The 20970-nt window shown below is 38.9% G+C and overlaps 1 protein-coding gene and 3 non-coding genes across 7 annotated transcripts in view; all 4 read left to right on the forward strand.

Moving 5' to 3' along the window:
- The first annotated feature begins 95 nt into the window (after positions 1-95).
- Positions 96-168, forward strand: TRNAF-GAA (transfer RNA phenylalanine (anticodon GAA)). Its single transcript has one exon. It is a non-coding gene; the product is annotated as a tRNA-Phe (tRNA).
- A 619-nt stretch (positions 169-787) lies between these two features.
- On the forward strand, positions 788-860 carry TRNAF-GAA (transfer RNA phenylalanine (anticodon GAA)). Its single transcript has one exon. It is a non-coding gene; the product is annotated as a tRNA-Phe (tRNA).
- A 100-nt stretch (positions 861-960) lies between these two features.
- Positions 961-1033, forward strand: TRNAF-GAA (transfer RNA phenylalanine (anticodon GAA)). Its single transcript has one exon. It is a non-coding gene; the product is annotated as a tRNA-Phe (tRNA).
- Positions 1034-19367: 18334 nt separating this feature from the next.
- The window catches only part of Sec24CD (COPII coat complex component secretory 24CD), a 49000-nt gene continuing 47397 nt past the window's right edge, over positions 19368-20970 (forward strand). The window contains exon 1 of one of the 4 annotated variants that reach the window (XM_083131381.1): positions 19368-19503. The gene's annotated coding sequence lies outside the window, so the exon portion shown is untranslated. The remainder of the gene's footprint in view (positions 19504-20970) is intronic. The other 3 variants (XM_083131383.1, XM_083131380.1, XM_083131384.1) reach the window with 3 other exon arrangements.

Raw genomic sequence — 20970 nt, forward strand, 5'->3', positions numbered from 1 at the left:
ATCTAATTTTATTCACAATACTGTAAATGTATTATTGTTATGAATTACAAACTTCACGCTCACTGGAAGGTATTGTATTCATTCACGGTTTGTCAGCCGAAATAGCTCAGCTGGGAGAGCGTTACACTGAAGATCTAAAGGTCCCTGGTTCGATCCCGGGTTTCGGCAAGAACATCTCATTTTATTCACAATACTGTAAACGTATTATTCTTATGATTTACGAACTTCATGCTCACTGGAAGGTATTGTATTACTTCAAGGTTTATCAGCCGAAATAGCTCAGCTGGGAGAGCGTTAGACTGAATATCTAAAGGTCCCTGGTTCGATCCCGGGTTTCTGCAAGAGCATCTCATTTTATTCACATTCCTGTAAACGTATTATTCTTATGAATTACAAACTTCACGCTCACTGGAAGGTATTATATTACTTCAACGTTTATCAGCCGAAATAGCTCAGCCGGGAGATCGTTAGACTGAAGATTTAAAGATCCTTAGTTCGATCCCGGGTTTCGGCAAGAACATCTCATTTTATTCACAATACTGTAAACGTATTATTCTTATGAATTAGAAACTTCAGATTCACTGGAAAGTATTGTATTACTTCAATACTTATCAGCCGAGATAGCTTAGCTGGGAAAGCGTAGCACTGAAGGTCAAATGTTCACTGTTTTGATCCCGGGATTCGGCGAGAACATCTCATTTTATTCACAATACTGTAAACGCAATATTCTTATGAATTACAAACTTCACGCTCACTGGAAGGTATTGTATTATTTTAAGGTTTATCAGCCGAAATAGCTCAGCTGGGAGAGCGTTAGACTGAAGATCTAAAGGTCTCTGGTTCAATCCCGGGTTTCGGCAAGAACATCTCATTTTATTCACAATACTGTAAACATATTATTCTTATGATTTACGAACTTCATGCTCACTGGAAAGTATTGTATTACTTGAAGGTTTATCAGCCGAAATAGCTCAGCTGGGACAGCGTTAGACTGAAGATCTAAATGTCCCTGGTTCGATCCCGGGTTTCGGCAAGAGCATCTCATTTTATTCACAATACTGTAAACGTATTATTCTTATGAATTACAAACTTCACGCTCACTGGAAGGTATTGTATTACTTGAAAGTTTATCACCCGAAATAGCTCAGCTGGGAGAGCGTTAGACTGAAGATCTGAATGTCCCAGGTTCGATCCGGGGTTTCGGCAAGATCATCTCATTTTATTCACAATACTGTAAACGTATTATTCTTATGAATTACGAAATTCACGCTCACTGGAAGGTATTGTATTACTTCAAGTATTATCAGCCGAAATAGCTCAGCTGGGAGAGCGTTGGACTGAAGATCTAAAGGTTCCTGGTTCGATCCCGGGTTTGGGCAAGAACATCTCATTTTATTCACAATATTGTAAACGTATTATTCTTATGAATTACGAAATTCACGCTCACTGGAAGGTATTGTATTACTTCAAGGTTTATCAGCCGAAATAGTTCAGCTGGGAGAGCTTTAGACTGAAAATCTGAAGGTCCTTGGTTCGATCCCGGGTTTCGGCAAGAACATCTCATTTCATTCACAATACTGTAAACGTATTATTCTTATGAATTAGAAACTTCAGATTCACTGGAAAGTATTGTATTACGTCAATACCTATCAGCCGAAATAGCTCAGCTGGGAAAGCGTAGCACTGAAGGTCTAATGTTCCCTGGTTTGATCCCAGGTTTCGGCAAGAACATCTAATTTTATTCACAATACTGTAAACGTATTATTGTTATGAATTACAAACTTCACGCTCACTGGAAGGTATTGTATTCATTCACGGTTTGTCAGCCGAAATAGCTCAGCTGGGAGAGCGTTAGACTGAAGATCTAAAGTCGAGCGGGTTAAGGCGTTCACTCGTCTTGAGATTGTTCTCTGCGGGACGGCGTAGGTTCGAATCCGGCTCTGGTCGGAATTTATTCGGCCTACGTATAGGGCCGGTGGCAACCCACTATCGTGAGGAAATTGGGAAGCTCCGAGTGAGTGAGCGTAACCCGGTCGAGAAGACCTACAGTAAACGGCTGGGGGTTCGTCGGGCTGATCACCCGTCACCCCTTTACTGGTCTAAGAACTCCACGCTCCAACAAGGTGACGGCGGAACAGTGTGGGAGGGAGACCAGCAGTCGGTAGGTAAGCCAAGGCCCTTCAAGGTGCTGTAGAGCTGTGGGTTATTATATGTTTTTAATTTTATTTTTTATCCGGAATCTGAAAGAGAAAATCATGTTGTTAGAGGTGATCTACTCGTGCTGTACAAGAAACTAACTTACCTCAGATGGGGGAGAAGGGTGGTTGCTACACATGATTTTATCACTAAAATTCAGGAAACAATTTTGTTATTGAATTACTGCTTTCTTCGTTGTTTACAAGGTTCAATTACATAATAATTACAAAAAAATTATCATCATTAATTAAAAAAAGTAAGAACTAATTTTAGAATGTTAAAATTGTTATCCAAATTCATTAAGGGTATATTTAATTTTGAGTGGGAACTATGGTCTGAAGTTTCAGCGATTATAAAGAAATTTAAGAAATGGTACTCACCAATCGACTACGACTGTTCCTTTTCGGACGTGCATCTTTTTTATTCTGTTCCTGGATCACTGCATTGCCTCTGAAATATACAAGATGAGACACAAATAATCCATGCTGTAATGTTGTTTATTAACAAGTTAAGTTAAATGTAACTTGTAACACTTGTTGTCCAGACTTTTAAGAACGCAGAATAATACTTCACGAAACTTTGTGTAAATGGTTAAACAAAACAACCGCCAAAGTGTACCAAAGTTTTGTTACTGTAAGTTTGAAAGCTATCATCTTGAAACACATCAACCCATTTCTCCCAAATACAAATGCCAATTAGTGCTGTACACTGTTTCAAAGCTACAGACAAATACATTCAATTTACGGAATTTGGAAGAGCCTCCGTTGTGTGTCTAAACTCTTAGATGGCCTGAGGGTTTTGATTTCTAACCTACAAAAATGTAAGTAGGCAAAGCTTTTAAGACGTGAAAACTGGTAAAAGGTGGCAATATACGAGATACTATATCCACAGTCCTCTGCTGAGAACAATAGCTTGAAATATACTCAGAGATTTCACTAATTTTGAACAACAGCCAAGTGTAAGAATTGCATCTAAACCTTGCTTTCTTTACAAAGCAACATTTTTATTTTCTTCAAAACTGATAGTCATGAATAAAGCAACGCCATTAAGGAATACAAAATAACCCAGTGACTTCTGTAGTTCCAGTGAGTGACTCCACTATCCTTGGGGAAGAAGCACCTATTTTGGAATTTCTCAGAAAACCAAATTTGGAATACTAAAGCCTCTGCAAAAGTTGATATAAGCCATAAGAAGATTTTAAATGATACACTCCTGTCACTTTTCCCAATTCCCACACCCTAATAATGATACAATTTTTGATTCTAAGTCAACAACTCTTAACGATCCTGTTCGCAGACTCCAGTTCTGTGAGTGGGTTGTCGGAATGCAGGCTCTCGACCCGGATTTCACAAGAACCATTCTCTTCTCGGATGAGGCTGTGTTTCACGTTAGCGTAGAGGTCAATAAGCAAAACATGCGATACTGGAGTAAGGATAATCCACATTGGACCATGGACAGCAAGGCAACAGGCGGTGGAAAGGTAATGGTGTGGTGCGGAATTTGGGACATGAGCATCATCGGACCAATATTCATCGACGGAAACCTGAACGCCGAAAGGTACTTGGACATGCTGGAAGATTCTATAACACCCATGATGGAACCGTCCTCACCTTCTTCCATCAGGACGGGGCCCCTCCACACTTTGGGATTGACGTGCGGCAGTGGCTTGACACAAACTTCCCGGGGCACTGGATCGGGAGACGAGGTCCTATGGAGTGGCAACCGCGTTGGCCTGATCTGACCCCACTGGATTTTTTCCTGTAGGGTCACGTGAAAGCCAAGGTGTACGAAGAGAAAATCAGGAGCTTGGATTACCTCAATCAGCGCATCGAAGCAGCATGTGATGCCATCACTGGGGACACCCTTCAAAAAGTGCAGGATGATTGGATAGCCCGGATTCACCTGTGCATGGCGTTTGAAAGGGGACACATCGAGCATGTTCTTTAAAAGCAGACCTATGACCTTTATTATTCATATTCAAACACTGTAAGTTCTGTAATACATGTCAGTAAGAAACGAATAAATGTATACGTTAGCTGTATAGTGAGTTTTGCGCCACCCGTATAAAAACTCATAATTTCGTTCGGCATTTTATTTTAGACACGTCGCTGCTCATTAAATGCTGGCAAAACGTATACGTTGCTGTTCATTCTTATTTGGTTTCTCCCAGTCGTTCCCAAAGTGTGCGCCGCGCATTATTAAGATAGCAAACGAAATAAGTTCATCCCCTCTTCTCCTGTGATAAAATCATAAATCGCACCCTGGATAGGTGATCATTTTTAGTTGACGTAGATTTATTACATACCTATAGATCAGTGTCTTTGACTACAGCTGAACTGTCCTTTTCTACAATGACACGTATTAAAACATGGCTAATGTCAACTATGGACAAGACAAATTTTCTTCGATATCACTGTTGAATATAGAAAGGGAAATTGTAGTTGACCGACATATTTTTTTCAGGAACTTATACAGATGAGCAACAAACAGAGCACATGTGCTCTACAAAATAGTGTGTTTGGTTTATTTATGCTGATATACTTTTTGTTCTTTTCAGGTATTAAAAATAGAGTGTCAAGTCGACAAAAAAGAGCATTTTCGACACCTTCTGTTTTTGCGTTTAATCGAGGTGCCAAAGCCACAGAAGCTGCTCGAGAGATTTGTGAAGTGTATGGCGAAGAAGCGATGCCTCTTAGGACGGCTCAAAATTGGTAGAGGAATCGCTGCTTGTGTCCATGAGTTGACCGTTGACGGCCAAGCAAACCGGCGGAGATCGTGACTCGTTGATTTTTGTTGTTGTCGTTCAAAGCATGCGGAACCCATGCACCCAACTTTTGAACCTTTCCCATCGAGTGAAAGTGACGCTCTATGGTACTGTGGGAGCATTCCATTATCTCTGCCAATTCCCTCATTGTTTGGCGTGGATCTTCGTGAATAAGCTGATTCAGTCGCTCCTCATCGAACTGAACGGAGCGTCCGGTGCGATGCATGTCTTTGAGGTCGAAATTGCCGTCTTTGAATCGCTTAAACCAATTTTGGGCCGTCCTAAGAGGCATCGCTTCTTCGCCATACACTTCACAAATCTATCGAGCAGCTTCTGTGGCTTTGGCACCTCGATTAAACGCAAACAGCAGAAGGTGTCGAAAATGCTCTTTTTTGGCGACTTGACACTACATTTTAATGACCTGAAAAGAACAAAAAGTATATCAGCATAAAAAACTAAACACACTATTTTGTAGAGCACATAATTCTCTATCGAATAACATAAAACGCATTGCCAACACATTTTATTTTTTACGCAAAATTTTCACTTAAAAAAAACGCCAGGACTTATGGGCCAACCCAATATTTCGCTTTGTAGATGAGGTTTAGCATAGTGCGGGGGGAAAAGTGGTCCACCCCTATTCGCCGCCAATGCCTTCCTTATTCTAAAGAAGAAATGCGTTATTTACTAGATTTGCAACCATCTATAATAGCATATTTATTCTATTTATCAATTCTATTTCTGTAGGATAAGATTTTGTGGGGATCACCTGCCTCTCAAGGAGAACTCACGTGATGATTTTTGTAATGGATAAAAGCATGAATAAAGTTAGCACCCCCCCCCCCCCCCCAAGCGTACGGGCAAATGGATGAATAAATGTTCTTACTCGCTTCGCTTGCAATGGTGTGTTGCGAGAATGCATGTTTGGCGCTTTACTGAGGTGAATGTGAAGTTTTATACTATAACTGCATTACAAGACTTAAGCGATATTCTCGATATTCATTAATAACATCACTTCTTAAAATATAATGCTTAGTGTTGGTATACTGCTTAATTGAAAGCAGATGCATCATTTGGAACAAAAAACTAACAAGAAAGTTACTTTCGGTAGTCACGCTGTCGTAATTAAATACTTTGTAGGGATTAGAATATAGTTTGAGGGCGCGAATTACATAATTTGGGATGGATACATCAATGATATGATTTGGGGAGACGCATGACATGATTTTTGGGGTGGGTGTGCACCATTGGCCTTGGGGGGGATGGGCACCCCTGAGTATCACACTGGGTAGTGATTGATATGTCAGCTGAAAATCAGTTCTCCTTGAACAATGTCACAAACTTGGTCTTGATATGAAAAAAAAATCGTGAGTCAAGGTTATGATGTGAGTGGCAGATTTAATGGTATGCAATCATGACTAAATCAACAATACCCAAAAGGAATGTGTGCGCACTCTGCCAGTAATACGGTAAATGTAGCTCTATCTTCAGCCATGTCAAACTCCACCGTGAGAAACTGTTTTGGTACGTACAGTAAGTAATGTTTTTTTTGTCAGAATAATACATGCAGTGGTGAAATACTTACTAGAAACAATATATTGCATTATGTACCAGACAGTAAAAAACGCTATTTGTCAGTGTGTGCGTGTCTAGTAATTATTAGAGGAGAAGGTCTAAATATGGGCGAAGGTTTAAATATGGTTTTTGGAGTTATCAGCGCTGCAGCCTGGCAGCCTGGCAGAGGCTATTGGAACTGGTTATCTGTCAAGGACAAAGGTTGCGGCGCCAATTCGCAAGAGAAAGGGGTGGATAGTTTCGGTCTTGGACGCTGTTCTAGAATTGTGACCTCCGAAAACTTTTTGCAGGTATGTTTTAACTCAGCGTTTTCTGAATTCTCATCTGCTTTATATACGTTATGATATTAGCGGTACATAAAACAAATGTGGACTTCTATAATGCCATGATTTGTTTGTGAAATATGTACCACAGAGAGCGAAAATAAATTGAAGAAGAAAAATAGCGTGATGGTCTAAATATGGGCTATGACATGAGGTCTAATGCTGAAATCACATTTTCAACAAATATTTGGATGTTTTTCTTAATTTCGATTTTTCCCATTCCGCGTGATTTTCAAAACAACAAATTATTCACAAATATGAATTTTATAATGTTTTAGCGATAAATGACTGTTTTTTTTAACATTTTAATTGCTTTTTGTGATATTGCCACTAGTAGCCCATATTTAGACCACAAACTTTGAAATACATCATTTTACCATTTTTTGGAAATTGCTTTTTTTTTAAAAAAAAATGGAGACCTTCTATACTTTAGCATGCTATTACATTTATACCGCGTTTGTTACAACCTGTCCCCTTTCCCGCGCTAGGGAGCGCTCGACAGTTTCGGTGCCAATGAGAAACGAGGAAAAAATCGTCTGCTGGGCAGCGAGGAGCGAATGGAAGCCAGAAGAGAGGCGCTTACGTAGACGCTGTTGCGACGTTGCGTATTTTAATTGGCTGCCTGGCTTTGACTTTCCCCAGCACCGAGAAAAGCCAGGGAGCAACTAGCGCGGGAACCGGGACAGGTTGTAACAAACGCGGTATAAGTATATATTTCATAGATATGCATTTTAAAAGGCAGGTGCTTGATATATTAATTTTTTTCCTCCGAAAATGACAACATAAAAAGGGGACCCATATTTAGACCTTTTCCTCTATTATTAATAATATTTAATAGGATAGTATTATTAATATATATCACTGTTATAACTCTCTCTTAATTTAAAACTTTATAGGGCTTATGACATGCATTGGGGAATGGGCACCTCTAGCTGGACCCCCCAAATTTTATTTCTGTATACGCCCCTGATCGAGCGCTCTAGAGCTGGATCAGTTCCTACTTCCAAGCTGTCTGGACGCAGCCAGGAATGAGAAACCCGCCAAAAAGAACGCCGCTTATGAACTGTGGCTTCGACAAGACATTAAATATTGCGAATTGAAAATAAAAGATTGGAGATCGATTGATCCATCACTCGCTATTCAGAGCACGTCACTGTGTATATCTGCTTTTATTTAAAAGAAACCATAGCCTTCATCACAACAATACTACAATTCCAACTAGCACAGATGTGCAAGTTATATACAATTAATTATAAAAATAATGGCACATAATACTGCATCTTATGAATGCATCCTTGTTCCGTTATTCTGCTTCAAATACTACGATGAGCCCTCATGCATGAAGATAGGCATTTGGGGGGTTTTATGTTCATTTTTTTTAACAAAAATTGACGGCATTGTTAAATATTTTAAATTTAAAAATGTCAGAAAGGCATACGAAACTGAACTCCCAAGCGATGACGTCAGAAGCAAGGACGGCTCTACGGGGAAGCTAGGGAGAGCTGAAGCCCACCCTCCAAACTGGTCAGCCCAACTGTAGCCCCCCCTAGATTTTTGTAATACGGTAGATGCATTTCGATCGAAAACTTAAAAAGTAAAAGTTTACATTTTCCATTATAAAACTTCCATTGGGGCAAGTTCAATGTTCAAATACATTTTCTAGTTCGGTTAGATCGCAAGGTTACCTTACTTATGATGTGTTGTAAAATTAAATAGGGGGAGAACAGCTGCAGATATGCCTGGATAACAGTGGACTAAGTAATTGGCCAATCGAGTCGCCAGATTGCTACGAAATCTGGTGCCTGTCTGGTAGGTGAACATATTCAGTGACTGTGACATTGTTCTTTGGTTGTTGGCATATACGGTTTCTGAATAGGTCTAGCAGGTGTGATAAATGAATTTTACATGAATAAGTAGGACAATATTCAAAATCTAAAGAAGTGTTATGTTTATTTTCTGTTTGTTAGTTCCTCATTGGAGTACCTACAATTGCACGAGTGTTAGCGATGTTCTCTCATTGGTTTCATCGTTATATCTATTCTTATCGCTACAAATACCTATTCGAGAGGGACAAATACGATGATAAAGAATCAAAGAGTACACGAACTACCTGATTCTTAAATACTAACATTAAAATTGGGCTCCCAGCCCCGATAGTCTAGCCATTAAACCTGATATCAAGGGGTCCTGCCTTCTATTCTCGGTCTAGGTATAACATTTCATTAAGTGGTTCGGTTGGGATTTCACTAGAAACTGTAGGTCTCTGCAGTAGTGGCTTCTGCCTATTCGCACATTCGGACGTGCACACCCAAATAATTCTGCAATGCAATTATTTTTTAGTAAACTTATTCACTGAACACTATCTCCTACAAAACATCAAACGTTCCGAAGCCCAATCGCCCCATCAGCTTCGCATTACCAGTGCCTGCCGCTGAGATACGTTTGCTCGGAACACAAATCGCCTGGTGCTCGTTGGCCGTTGTTTGCAGCACGCAAGCAGTGTTGTCAACTCTAGCGAGAAGTAGCTAAATCTGGCGGATTTGTAATGATAGCTGGCGACAAAAGACGTGAAAAAGTGACGAGCGACTTTTCTGGCTACTTCGTGTGCTCTTTAGCGACTAATTTGGAGAATTCACAAAATATCTGCGTAGGTACATCTAAATGCTTAAATATGTCCGTTTCATAGTTATTAAATAAGGAAAAACCCTCGCAATTAGCTTCTGATACACAAAGAGAAACTGAAGCAAAGGGTAGGCTACCCCCTTTTCAGTAAGGTTTGTGATGTTTGTAAACATCACTGCTCACAGCTCATTGTTATCCGACATTCCTCCTGGCTCCGTTGGGGCTGCGTTATTATAAAACAGAACGTTTGACTTCGCGGTCGCGTCGTTCGTGGGTTCAGATTGGAGTTTTTTGGGTAGTGTGTGGTGACAAAGGAAGTGTAGTGTAAATTATAAAGTTCGTGTATGTTTGTGCGCAGGCCAGCCAAGGGCAGGGCAGTGTCCAGTATGGGAAAACCGCAATACAAACAACATTATCGGAAGAAGTGGGGAAAACTGTACAAATGGTTGACCCCTGTCGATAGTGACACGGCGAAAGTGTATTGTAAGTACTGCAAAGTAGAACGAACTGTATGCCAAAGCTACAGATCTGAAAAAAAAAAAAAAAAAAAAAAAAAAAAAAATCGGAAACACTGAAACATAAAGTCAGATCTGGTTACTTCTGTTCTGCAAAACAGCAGAAAATACAGTTCAAAACGGAAAATTTAAATACTTCTAGTGCTGAAGCTGGTTGGGTTAGCTTTATTCATTGCCGAACACTGTTCTTTGCTAACCGTGAATCACTTGTCCGAATTATGTATGAAAAGGTTTGGTGACAGCTGGAGTGCAGCATGCATTCGTCTGCATAAAACCAACTGCACAGAAATAATAAACAACGTTCTTGCAATGCATTTTCTCGATGATTTAGTATCTGACATCGGTAATCAGTGTGAAGGGCAGTGTTCAGAGGAAGAGGAAAGTACCGAGGAAATGTTGTTTTTATACTCAAGTACTCGATTTTTTCACCTTTTTGCTATTATTTTAGAAGTACATTTGATTTAGCGACTTTTTCAAGAGCATTTACATTTCATTTAGCGACTTTCTAGCGGATTTTCTAAGGACTTTTAGCGACTTTTACGTTCAAGTTGTTGGCAACACTGCACGCAACAAAAGAGAAGGGATTTGCTCTTCTAGATCGCGGTATTATGGGCTAAACTCGCACTGCTAGTGCTGTGTTCACGATACAGCACTCTTGCAATCCCATTCCATTCGAGATCTTGTGGCGGAGTAGAGGCAGCACACACATCACCGTAAATCGAGTTTTTTTTTCGCCCACCCTGTTCCGAACATGACAAGGACAAGGAAGAAGACAGGAGGGAGGGGAGGACAACTGAAAGCGAAACGCGTGCTTTAAACAATGTCTTGCATTGCCTTTGCTTGGCCAAAATAAACTGTCCTTGTGGCGTTGTAGTAGAATTATCCACCCACTCAGTCAGGGGGAGGGAGGGGGGAGACGTGGATCATTAAGCTCTTTCCATCGTGGGGCAATATTGTTACGTTATGAAAAGCTCGTTCCTCTTTCATTGCAAAGTGAGCATGATGAAAGCGGAAACTGTACATAGCGAAAGCAGATACGTAATATTTAACGTTGTTGAATATTGGAGGGAAGTTAGCTAGCTATTCGTACAAATCGCAGCAGCGACTGCAGTAATATAAGACAGATAAGGCGGAAGGGAAAGACAAATTATGAAGTACGAAGAAGGGTAGTGTGGACTGAGTGAGTACTGTCATTTTCTTTAATATTTTCTTTATTTATTCTCTTCATTTCGCTTGAGTTTGTTGCAGTGGCGTATGCTGGGTTTAAAACCTGTGCTATCTCTTCATATCATAATGTTCAAATGGGAGGCTCTTTTCGTTCAATTTCTTGGATTTTAAGGTGATGTGACATTGCGATTAAAATACATACATTTCAATTTACTAATAATTATAAAAATATCACTGTTTCATTAATATAAAAACAATAAGGAAAACATTTCAAATATTTCATGGTTATTTATAAAATATAGAGGCCCATATTGTGAAATATTTATGTAGGCCTACGTGCGAGAATAAAATATACGCGTATAATAAACTTCTTACCTTGAATATTTAATTTGGACAGGAACTCCATTCTTCTCTTGGCAACCTCTGTGGTAAAATGGTTATTAGCACAGCGCACTATGACGCCAGGGGTCCCGGGCTCAAATCCAGACATGGACATGGTTATTCTTTGTGAATGACCCTTCATGAATTTCATCGTATCGTCACTCATTCTCATCGTCGCGATTAGCTAAAGTGGCAGAAGAGCAACGCAAAATAACAAATCAAATCCATTCTTCTCTTCTTTGCGATGCCAGAGGCCTGCATATCTTCACGATTTGAAGTTTATCCTCATGCAAAAGCAGAGTAAATTGTTTCGGCAATAGTTCGTTAATTATGTCATTCATTTTCTTTCACTACACGACTCAGCACAGATCATTCAAAACATATATACGTAATTCACTCACTCAATACACTTAAGAAAATCCACACAGTAAGAAACCTAATTTTCTTAAACTTCCTTCAACGCGATTTCCACTCGCAAAATGCCCTTTGTCATCTCCGGCCAGTCAGTCTACCCCAGCCAGTCATAAACAAAGCAGCAGAGGGGTTGAAAGCATCGTAAAGCGTGTTTGGTTGAAGGTCAGCGGCCTGTGAGTTCTACATGTGTCGATGGGACAGTGTTGTTTTGGCCTAGAGGACAAATTCCCTATCAAATGCCAGCCACTCTTTTCCTGTTCCTGTAATAGTAGTTTAGTTTCAAAATTTCCCTTACCTGGGAAAATCCCATGCTGGTTAGGGCATTGGCATCGCTGTAAGGTTTTACCGCCGTTGTAAAACGAAGAGTTCCCTCTCTAAGAAGCCACTACAAATACGTCACCGACCGCCTTCAGGCGCTGGTTGGGGAAGAATTTAACCGCTGAAGCCTGGTGGTAGTTTTAAAGGAAAGGAGTTCATCCCCATGTATAGAGCGAGCACAAGGAAAACAAACCTTGGACGAAAAATCCCGGAGCAGCATTTTCTTCCGTTCAAAGACGCATGGTCCACAGGAGTCGCGGTCGTTGTTTGAGAGTGAAGCATCAGTCACATTTGATAGTCGATTATTTTCTGTATTTAATCTGGGCTTCGGCGATAGACTAGGTAGCCTAGAATATTCGCGCCTGGCTTTGTTGGTTTGATCAGTCGGTCGTTAGAAATAAACAACTGCTAGATAGATTACAACTGATTTTCTGCATGTGGTCGTTGGATCGGCTACCTTGTTTGCAGGAGTGGCTCAAGATAAAATTATCACCTGGGCGAGATGGAATTTTGGCTCCCCCTACTTTCCGCATTCCTCCAATATAAATCATAAGTAACCACGTTATACATTTACAGTTTTAATGACGAAGAATAATAGCCTTATTTTAAAAATACTATAGCCTAATGCTGTTAAAGAACACGTGTATTGTAGGTATGTGTTTATTTTATACCTACACAATGACATCAAAACAACAATAATCTCCTAGCTTAGACGATTTTGCAATATACTTATTAAGTTATTCAGCAGTAGCTTCAATTAATTCTTGTCAACAATGAATTCAACTCTTTTTAAAACAAATAGCCATGCAGCCGGTGGAAGCACATAGTGGTTCGGACCCCTCTTTAAATTGTTGATCGTCTGTCTCTGTTTGCTTTTCTGTGCATAAAATGGACTAAAAAATAAACTCACGCATAAAATTTAGCTCTAATCAAGAACGATGGCGCCCTGGGTAGTCGCCCGATCCTGCTTGTTTCCTGTATGCAAATGTAATTATTCTTGTTCACATGTATCAGTGGAGCGAGGGGGAAAGTTTTTACTAAATATTTTACAAAACGACAATACTATTGAATATCGTAGATCGGCATTTCTATGTTTATAGTGATTTTGTCAGATTATCGAATGTTGAATTATCTATACATCCAATAGCATCGCTCTTTTCGTGATCGACGGACAATTCCACCCCCGTTATTTCAAATTTGTAAAAATTAATATTTTTATGAAATAAAACTCTCCTATAGCCTTATTTTTCAGTAAAATGTGTTCATAACTTGGATTACCAATACATTTAGCATCATTATGGACGCAAAAGAAAAAGAGCGAGTGATTGAGAGGGTTATAAAACACTTCTTCTGGACGCGATGCTGAAGTGCACACCCATAAAGTCAGACCACGAGCCGCCACTGGGTATCTGTGCCAGTGACGGCGCCAGCCTGAAATAAGTGGGGGGCTAACTTATGCCAGCTAAAAGGTATTTACGTAAAACTTTTCTACGGTATATTTTTACCAGCGACATATTTTACAGTTACATCCAAAGATAAATCACTGCATATTGTTTGATCACACACAAAAGCACTTTTAGGCATGGATCTTTCATGCCTAGTAAAATGCAATAATTCTATTGTTGTATCTTCCAAAACCATTTTTGAGTGGAATAATAATATCACAGACTTACTAATTACTATTCATATAAACAATACAAAATACGTCGTAAAAGCTACGGATAAACATATAAATATAAACATAACACTATTTCTATGTAAAGCGTTTGAGTACTTTCTTTTTTTGTTGCTAAAATTAGAAAAGGAACGACATCAAAAATACGATAAGATAGCCTACGTATATTAGCATGAGCAGCTACAACCTTGTTTAAATCCAAAGATATTGCAAGCTCTTTCTCAAAGAGAGAATAGATAGAGCACTCAACCTCTCGTTACCAATTCGATTACGAAGATAATACCTGATTTGCTGCAAACAGCCGTTGATGGGTGTATGAACATTTCAATAACACAAATCCTGCAAAGTTCGTAAAAGGCAGGTTTTAATGTTTCAACCATTACAAGGAGGTGCTGAAGGGTCTTTATTTTTAGTTCCTTTCTACCTCATAGTGTGCATTTTCTCTAAATGGTCCAAATCACAACAACAGGGAGCGGCAAAACATTGTAGCTTTTCGTGCTTCAGAAAAGTGGCACTAACTTAATAAAGTAGGCAGGAAATATACAATCCCACCCTTGAATAGAAAATGTGTTAATGATATTATTTTCTCTATTGTCATGATGAAACATCTTACGTTTTCTTGTTCAACGACTGAAATTCAGAACATAGGGCTAAAAATGGGGAGGATACGATACCGTCAACATAGGAGGTGCCACTGTCAAGGAACAAACATATTTTCACTACAAATTAATACATTAGGAGACAAATATATTGACACAAAAGCAATTAATAGAGTTGCAACCCTTGCACTGAGCATTTTGATTAATGAAAATCCGAATTGGATCAAAGATTAATTCTCCTGCGGGAGAAGAAACATAACGCTTCTTTAGGTTTTGAACGTCGTCCTACTTATTCATGTAAAATTCATTTGTCACACCTGCTAGACCTATTCAGAAACTGTATATGCCAACAATCAAAGAATAATCTCACAGTCACTGAATATGTTCACCTACCAGACAGGCACCAGATTTCGTAGCAAGTTTGGAGACTCGATTTGCCAATTACTTAGTAGTATCAAATAAATGATCAGTGGCCATTGTTCTCCAGGCATATCTTCAGCTGTTCTCCCCCTCTTTAATTTTACAACACATCATAAATAAAGCGATCTAACGAACTAGAGAATGTATTTGAACATTGAACTTGCTCCAATGAAAGTTTTATAATGGAAAATGTACAATTCTACTTTTTAAGTTTTCGATCGAAATGCATCTACCGTATTTCAAAAATCTAGGGGGGCTACAGGCGGGCTGAGACCAGTTTTGGGGGGCTTCAGCCCCCCTGTAGCGCCGTCCCTGCGTGCATATTGTGGACCTTAATACAAATCCAATCAACTAATCATTGTAATACGGTGCGAAAATCAGCGTGCTTGGGCAATTTTATTGCTTGCAGTCTTCGTCCTACATCTTAACTAATTATCATTTGTGAGGTTAGAAAGCAATTTCTGCAGTACCGTCATAATGGTATCCGTGCAGGAGAATCAATTTTTGATCCAATTCGGATCATTATTTATGCATAATATATTCTGAAATAAAATTATGATATTCAGCAGTTATTTTCACTAATCAAAATGCTCAGTGCAAAGGTTGCAACTCCATTAATTGTTTTTATGTCAATATATTTGTCTCCTAATGGGGTGAATTTATAGTGAAAATATATTTGTTCCTTGAGAGTGGCATGTCCTAGATTGACGGTATTTCTCGTATCCTCCCCATTTTTAGCCCTAAGTTCTGAATTCCAGCCGTTGAACAAGAAAACGTAAGATGTTTCATCATGACAGCAGAGTAAATGATATCATTAACACATTTTCTATTCAAGGGTGGTGTTGCTTATTTCATGCTTACACTATTAGTTAGTGCCACTTTTCTGAAGCACGAAAAGCTACAATCTTTTGTCGCTCCCTGTTGTTGTGATTTGGACCATTTAGAGTTATGGCACACTATGAGATAGAAAGGACTAAAAATAAAGACCCTTCAACACCTCCTTGCAATGGTTGAAACATTAAAACCTGCCTTTTACGAACTTTGCAAGATTTGTGTTAATAAAATGTTCATACCCCCATCAACGGCTGTTTGCAGCAAATCAGATGTTATCTTCGTAATCGAATTGGTAACGAGAGGTTGAGTGCTCTATCTATTCTCTCTTTGAGAAAGAGCTTGCAATATCTTTGGATTTATACAGTAGGTAACATTCTTATTCGCACACACGGATTTTCAAAGAAAATGATTTAATATCTGAAAGGAAATACACTCTTTTGAAATTGTTTTTTTACAATTCAATAACTAATATCATTAGGAACATAAAATCTTACCCAAATTCTGTATAACCAATGACAATAATAAATTAAATGAAACTGAAAGAGAAACATGCCATTTTTTGTACAACTTTTCTATTTGTACACTTAAGAATATAAAAGAAAAAAGTATATTCAGAGCAAATTGACTGACAGTTCTAATACTTTGATGCGTATCGTTTGGCTTTAATTACTGCTTGACACCTGTTCTTCATAGAATTAACCAGTTTCCGACATGTTTCAGAGCTTATTTTATTCCACTCGGCTTGCACAACAGTTTTCAACTCTCGTTTGGGCTTGACGCCTGTTTTATGGACTCCCTCTTCAAGATTGCCCATAAATGCTCAATGGGATTTAAGTCTGGACCTTGGGCTGGTGTTTGTAGTAGTTTTGGCACATTCCATATTAGCCAATTCATGTTAACTCGCACCTTATGCTTACTATCATTGTCTTGTTGGAATCTGTAGATAGGCGGCATGTCCATTTCTTGGGCACTCTGCTTTACATTGTTCTTCAATATGTCCAAATAGACATATGCATCCATGATACCATCAATAAACTGGATGGTACCAACACCTTTGGACGACATACAGTCCCAAATCATTAATGACCCACCACCGTGTTTAACTGTTGGAACTTTGTTAATGTGATCATTGTCTTTATTTCATTTTCTCCAGACCCTATTTATAACATCTGACCCGTATATATTAATCTTGGACTCGTCTGACCATATGACTTACACTATCCCAAAATGGCCGCGGTGGCTCAGTCGGTAACGCGTCTGACTACCATGCTAAAGGTCCCGGGTTCGATCCCCGGCCGGTTCAAATCCGGGAACTTTTCTAACGATGGAAGCGGCCCCGGCGCCCACCCAGCGTCGAATAACATGGGTACCTGGGGGAAACCCTGGGGGGTAAAGGCGGTCAGGGGCGTGATGCTGATCACATCATCCCCACTCATGACCGGATCAAGAAAGTGTGGGGCGTTACCCACACACCCCCTATACGCCTTCATGGCGTGGTGCTAAGCACAGGGGAACACTTTATCTTTTTTACCTATCCCAAAATTCCTGGTCCTTGTGGATGTGCTCTTTCGCGAATGAAAGTCTATTCCTGCGATTCACCTTATTTACATACGGCCTCTTTCGTGGTATTCTGCCATGATATCCATGCTTCCAGAAGGCACGTCGGACAGTTTCATCAGACATCATCTTGCCAGCAACATTATCTACTAACGGTTGTAACTGAGGAACACTTAGTCCGGGGTTTTCTCGCACTCTTTTTAAAATAAAGCATTCATCACGTTTATTCAACAGTCTCTCTTTTGGTTTTCTCGGAACATTCTGTGTTGAACCTTCCTCTCTAAATGTGTTTACTATGTATGGAACTGTGGAGTTTGATTTATTGACTGTTTGTCTAATATTTCATAACGAATAACCTCTAAGGGCCAAATTTATAATAACATCCTTCAGATCGGAACTAAGTTCTTTCACCTTACCCATTTCGAACACGCTGATAGATAGACGATAGGCCTACAACAATACCTACACCAGCATTCCCCTTGACAGGGAGCGTCCTGCATGTTCAACTTGTTACGAAGTTGCAAACTGCACGAAATCGCCCGAATAGCGGTGGCGCTGTATGCGAGGAAGATTGAAACTCTTACCTGTACGAATAACAATGTTGCATGAAACAGCGTGTTTTTCTCTTTTCGCACAAATTATATGCTCTGTTTATACACTTTGAACATACACTTTTATTGACATTTGTTGGTGAAACCTTCATTAACATTAATTTCCAGGTACATATGAAAATGATTATATTTACAAGTAGGTGTGGCATTTTTCCTCGGGAATTCTATGTGTACGAATAACAATGTTACATACTGTAGAAGGTTGTAGCTGCTCATGAAAATATACGTATCTTATCGTATTTCTTGATGTGGTTCATTTTCTTATTTTAGCAACAAAAAAAAGTACTCAAACTCTTTACATAGAAATAGTGTTATGTTTATATTTATACATTTATCAGTAGCGTTTATGACGTATTTTGTACTGTTTATATGAATAGTAATTAGTAAGTCTGTGATATTACTCCACTCAAAAATTGTTTTGGAAGAGATAACAATAGAATTATTGCATTTTACTTGACATGACAGATCCGTGCCTAAAAGTACTTTTGTGTGTGATGAAACAAAATGCAGTGATTCTCTTTGGATGTAACTGTAAAATATGTCACTGGTAAAAATATATCGTAGAAAAGTTTTACGTAAATACCCTTTAGCTGGTATAAATTAGCCCCCAAAATTTGGCTCCGAAATCTTTAGCCCCCCCCCCCCTCATTTATTTCAGGCGGGCGCCGTCACTGGTCAGAAGAGAACGCGAAAAAGAAAGGAGAGAGTTCATTTGAAACCTATCCCGACGACCAATTCGTTACCCCCGCCCCCCTCCATCAAACAAATGAAACTAAAAACAAATGTATTTTTAGTTCCAATACGCATTATTGTTGAAGCCGTCCCCAGTGGTGGAGTGATTAGCACATCGCGCTAATTCCGGCCTGGGCATGGGTGTTTGTGAGTGTCCATTCATCAATTTCATCATATCATCATTATCCCCATCTTCGCAAATTACCCAAAAGTGGCACAAAAAGCGAAGTAAAATAAAGCAAATCAATCATTATAGTTGAAATAATCCCCCTCCTCTCTGCCAACAGTTCTTGCGCCGTTACTGACTTCCCCCACCCTTGTGAAATGTTATATAAAAGTAACTGATTGCATGCATTTTATTTCGGATTATAGCAGAATAGATGAGTCAAAGTGCCGCGCGGTTAGTTAATTAGTTTCGCAGTAGCAGCAGTGCCAAGTACGAAACTGCTTAAATAATTGTTTCGTGCCGTGCGACTTGACAACAACTGTGTTCTTGTTTTGTTGTATATGCTAATCCCTTCAAAATCATGAACTGTTAAATTGTAGACTCATTAATTTTCAGTGGCTTACGCTTAGAGCAAAACGTTATACAATAGAATGGAATTGTTGGTATGTCTGCCTACTTTTTTACCCTTGGGTTGTTTTAGTGTATACTCCACTTGGATTGACGTGGCCATGTACTGCGCATGTGCAGATCGACCTTACGTGGCAGCACAGCTGAGCATGGATAACTGAGCTCCGGAGTGGAAGTTTGCGGGAAAATAAGTATTTCGGACATATTTTTGTCATATTTAGTGTAAGTACGGAGACAAATGTATATTAGATTATCAAAAGGGTATTATAATGACTATCGTATTCATTATAGTTTCAGATTTTTGCCTACTGTTACAACGTACTGCTCGGATTTTACAAACTTATGTGCTTAGTGAGATTTTGACCTCATTGAAAATATGTTTATTTTGATGGAAGGGTATCAAAAGTACCTAAACTAATGTAGACATTGATGTCTGTCGTGAGTTTTTTCACAATTAGAATTTGTTTGCGGACGTATTATTTAAAAAATAATATTGTACGTATGGTTAGGAAGAGTAGGAAATTGTTCTAGAGGTTGTTTCAGTAGTATTAACCTTTTCATGCACATGTAGGAAGTAAGTTTCAATCAATATAGTAATGAATGAGTATATTACAAACGTATAGGTAGACATTTAGGATGCATTATTACTGCAAATGCAAGGTATGTGTGTAGACTCAAGTTCGAATCACATACTCACCTGTGTACACAATCACACACTTCCGATTCATCTTGCTTGGCAAAAATGAGAAATACATCGCTGGTAGTGAGCGTACTTTTATTTAGTGAGATATTATTATTATTGTTGAATTATTTTACATAAATTAAAGCAGAATGAATGACAAATATCGTTGTGACAATCTTTTTGTATTGTTAAAAGATGTTATAAAATTAACGGCCCAAGTTCCTTTTGTTTTATTGCGATTTCATCATGCTACGAATGCAATTTTTACATGGTTCGATTTCGATTTATGTCTGTTAACACATACTGCAAAGTTTTAGCGATCACTTAATATTTGGTTCAATATATGCTATAACGCAAAGCTTAGAAGTGAATATACTTATCCTCGATTTCTAAATACATCCTCGTCGCCATGTATAAATCTCTGTCGTGTATTCATGGTTAGGTTTGGTTCCCTTAGCATTAAAATAAAGTCCCTAAATGCATTCTACTAAAGTTCCGATTTACTTCTACATTCATTCCCACGCTTCTACAATATTTACTGTCTGTTGTCGACGGAGAATATCTTGTCCATGAGAAGTGCGTAAGGTAATTTTCAAGTTGTTTTTTTCAACATAAGTAACTTTTTTCGAGTCCAAACAGCACCCATTAATTTAAGGAAGGTTCAAATTTCGTGTGACAATGATTTCCAAAGTTCTACGATAATTAATCTTTGTGCTAGGAGAAATCATAAAACAATCGGAACCGTTACCATGATTGGTTTTATTTTGTTAGAAGCATTAGATTTAATGGTGTTAGGTAAATGTTGGTAGGTTTGATAATGTTTGAATTTCCATGTGTCTTTTGGATTTGAGTGTGTGCTTGCAATGATATTTCTTCCAAAACCTGTAAAACTGCACTAGAATCTGAGGTTGAACGAAAATTCGGTTAAACCGGAATAAAGGCTTTATGATATAGAGTATGTACATTTTATTATGTACAGTATTTTGATATAAAAAGGTAAAAAGTTCCCCT

Source organism: Lepisma saccharinum, chromosome 11 (genome assembly GCF_977018435.1).
Source record: "Lepisma saccharinum chromosome 11, izLepSacc3.1, whole genome shotgun sequence".
Lineage (NCBI taxonomy): Eukaryota > Metazoa > Arthropoda > Insecta > Zygentoma > Lepismatidae > Lepisma > Lepisma saccharinum.